Source organism: Triticum aestivum, chromosome 1A (genome assembly GCF_018294505.1).
Source record: "Triticum aestivum cultivar Chinese Spring chromosome 1A, IWGSC CS RefSeq v2.1, whole genome shotgun sequence".
In the NCBI taxonomy this organism is placed as follows: Eukaryota; Viridiplantae; Streptophyta; class Magnoliopsida; order Poales; family Poaceae; genus Triticum; species Triticum aestivum.
The window spans coordinates 568,169,599-568,173,545 of NC_057794.1; the positions used below are offsets into that span (position 1 = coordinate 568,169,599).

A 3,947-nucleotide genomic window follows, 5' to 3' on the forward strand; every position below is an offset into this window, starting at 1 on the left:
GAAAGCTCCTGCTAATCCATCCATCTTCCCAGGTGTTGTGCCTTCCTCGCCTCCGCCTCTTCTCCCTGTCCCCTCTCCGCTCAGATCCAGTCCCAAGAGGCTGCCAGAGTCGCTGTTTGGGCTTCCGGTTCCGCCGACGAAGAAGGCCAGCATCCATGGAGGTCGTGGGAGGGCAGAAGATCAGTCTGATTCGGTGCTCGGAGCTCCGCCTGTTAGGCAAGTTCTCTCTCCACAGCCATCTGCAACTAGTGGTATGGGAGCCTTCACAGTGCCTGCTAGTCCAGGGAGAGGAAGGACTTTGGACGGTTCTTCGCCTTTTGGATCCGCAACATCTCAGGGTGGCTACCATCGATATCACTATAGCAGATGGGATATTCCTCCGGCCAAGGGATATGGAGGTTTGTGTTCCAATATGCATGGGGTTATGCGCAATCGCGCTTGTTCCTCCACTTGGAAGCGTGATAGTGGAAAAGGTCTGCATGTTGATATGGGCGAACATAGCCCCAGAATTCAAACCGCAATGAAAAAACAAGATGACTTTAGTTCCTCTGGCCAAGGCAATACATTGGATCTCCGGAATGATCAAGTTGGAGAAAACATGGAATTGAATGTTGGTATGGATACGAGGGTGGCTGAATCCTTTCCTCGGGCAGCGGCGCATGGCCCTAACGCGCCTCGGGCGCCATGAAAGCAATAGCATGGAATTGTCGAGGTATGGGCCGAGACCTTGGCAATGATCGAATGTTGTTCCTGGCCAATCTGGTTCGCTCTACAAAAGCTCAGGTAATTTTTGTTTCAGAAATCAAATCTTCCAAAGTTTGTTCTGTTGATCTTGTAAAGAGGTTTGAGGTGGCTGACAGTTTTGTTGTTCCTTCTAGAGGGGCTTCAGGAGGGCTCTGGCTTATGTGGAATGACGATCTTAAGGTTTCTGTTCGTAGTTCTTCCTTCCACTTTATCTTAGCGGATGTAGTTCATCTAGCCTCGGGGGTTCACTTTTGTTTGGTTTGTATATATGGTGACCCCTACCATAGGCAGACTAGTGACATTTGGAATCAGATCTCCACTTTTGTGTATGATAACTTTGGCAAACCCATGATCTGTATGGGTGATCTTAACGATATTTTGTATGATACGGATGGTTGCAATGGTACTGTTAATTATTATCGTTTGTCTGCTTTTCGTGCTATGATTAAAAATTGTGGCTTCTTTGACATTGGTTTTAGTGGTCCTGCTTACACTTGGCGTAATAGGCAGCACACGATTAGGCCTATTTACAGACGTTTAGATCGTTGTCTTGTTAATGCAGATTGGTGTGCTCTGTATCCCAACTCTAAGGTGCTTAACTTGCCTATCATACTTAGTGACCATGCTCCCATTCTCATTTCCACGGATGGTAGTTTTGTTAAACCTAGGCAATCCTTCAAATTTGAGAATTGGTGGTTAATGGAGAAAGATTTTAATAGTTTTGCTAAATCTTCCTGGAACAATGTTAGATCTACCTCTTTTGTTGCAAAAACCACTTCTTTGGCAGGATCTTTGAAAAAATGGTGTAGGAAGAAGAAACCCTTTCAACTAGAACTGCAGGAGTTGGAGTCCCGTATTAATCAAATTCAAATGCTTCCTTGGAACTAGCAAGATCATAATCTGGAGCAACAACTAACCCTCAGGTATGAGCATGTTCTCAATCAACTTAATAGCTTTTATAAGCAAAGAAGCAAGAAGGGTTGGGCTACTGGTGGTGATCATAATACTAAATTTTTTCATCAAGCTGTTCTCAAGAGGAGGAAGAGGAATACCATTTGCTCTATTAAAGATGAAAATGATGTTTTGCATTTCAGACCTGATCTCATTGCTAACACTTTTGTTAACTATTTCAGATATATCTTTTCGTCTCCTAATGTTAATTCTGGAAGACCTTTTCTTGCTTCACAGTTTCCTGACGGCTCTTTGGATCCCACTTATCTAATTCCGGACAAAAGTGAAGCATTGCAGATATTGAAGGATATGAAGTTGAATGCTTCGCCAGGGCCGGATGGCTTCAATGTTGAGTTTTATCTAGCTGTATGGGATTGGATAGGAGATGAGGTCACCCAGTTGGTGGTTAATTTTTATAAATCGGGTATATTGCCACCTCATATTAGTGACACTAACATTGCTCTCATTCCAAAAAAACTGGTTCCCCAGGTTCCTATGGATTATCGTCCCATTAGCCTTTGTAATGTCATATACAAAATCATTGCCAAATCCTTAGCTAATCGCCTCAAGCCTCTTCTCCCTAATTTTATTGACCATGCTCAACAGGCTTTTATTGAGGGTAGAAGGATTAGTGATAATATTATTATTGCTCAGGAAATCACCCATTCTTTTGCTCTTAAATCCTGGAATCAACTTGCTTTCATGCTTAAAATTGATCTTGCGAAAGCTTTTGATCGTTTAGAATGGAGCTTCATAGTTTCAGCTCTTGCTCGTAAAGGTCTGCATGGTCATTTCATAAATTTGATCTATGAATGCATTTCCACACCCACTTTCTCTGTGGTTATTAATGGTAAACATTCTCATAAATTTAAAAGCGCTAGGGGTATTCGCCAAGGTTGTCCTATGTCCCCTTATTTGTTTGTTTTGGCCATTAATGAATTGTCTCTTGCTCTTAATGATGCTCTGGCTGATAATCATTTGCAGGGTATTTCTCTTGGACCAGGTTGCCCTCCTATTCATTCTATCTTGTTTGCAGATGATTTATTAGTTTGTGGGCAAGCTTCGGTTCAAGAGGCAAATGCTATGGCCCAAATTATCCATCATTTCTGTTCTATTTCTGGGCAAACTCCTAACTGGGCGAAATCTGCCATTATCTTCAGCTCTCGTGTTAGTCAGGCTGTAGCTCATGATATTAAGCAGATTTTCCCTGTTTCTAACATGGAGGCTCATTTTTCTCATCTGGGTCACCCTCTTATTCTTCCTGCTAAGAATAGATCTGCTGCCTATAATTTTGTTTTAGATAAATTTCTGAATAAGCTACCGGCTTACAAGGCTAACATGCTTTCTCATGCAGCTAGGCTTGAGTTGATCAAATCTGTTTTCTCTGCTATTCCTGTTTACTATATGGCTAACATTTTGTTCTCCAAAAATTTTTAGCCAAACTCACTACTATTATTAGGAACTTTTGGTGGACAGGTATTAGGGAAAATAATTCCAACAGGGGTTTGTGTCTTCGCGCTTGGAAGATTTGCAATTCAAAGCAGGAAGGTGGGCTTGGCATTAGGAATTTGCAAGCGGTTAATGAAGGGTTGATTCTTGCAGCTGCTTGGCGTCTGGCTAAAGATACTTCCTCTCATCTTCATTTGGTCCTTAAATCTAAATATTTCTTTGATACTTCGATTTGGCTGGCTAGCTCGTCCACTCCAAAATCTGCTTTTTGGTCTGCCATCCTTAAAATGCTTCCAAAACTCAAAGCTCATTCTTTCTATCAGCTCACTCAAGGTAATGTTTCTATATGGAGCACTCCCTGGTGCTCTCTTTGGACTACTGTTTATGATCACCTTATTGTTCAGCCTTCAGGTTATGTTTACCCTTCTCTTGTTAAAGATCTTTGGGTTCCTGGAACCAAAATTTGGGATAATAATTTGATTTCTTCTCTTTTCCGACAGCCTCTTGCTACTGCTATTATTCAAACTGATATTATTCAAGAGAACTGTCCGGATATACTTTGTTGGGATCTAACACCTAATGGCAATTGTACTTCCAAATCCACTTATAAATTGTGCTTGCAGGACATTCATGCTAATCCTAGATCTGCTCCTTCTCAAGTTCCTTTGCAGATTAAAAATCTTCTAAAGCTGATTTGGAAGCAAAAGACAATAATTCCTAGAGTCAAGACTTTTGCTTGGAGGCTTCTCCGGGAGGCCCTTCCCACAGGTTTGAGAGCTGGCCGCTTTTCTCTACATATCTCT

The 3,947-nt window shown here is 41.9% G+C and overlaps 1 long non-coding RNA gene across 1 annotated transcript; it reads left to right on the forward strand.

The window, feature by feature from the left end:
* Positions 1-422: 422 nt before the first annotated feature.
* On the forward strand, positions 423-1,130 carry LOC123068586 (uncharacterized). The gene is made up of 2 exons (XR_006431859.1): positions 423-783; positions 879-1,130. It is a non-coding gene; the product is annotated as an uncharacterized lncRNA (long non-coding RNA).
* Positions 1,131-3,947: the final 2,817 nt, after the last annotated feature.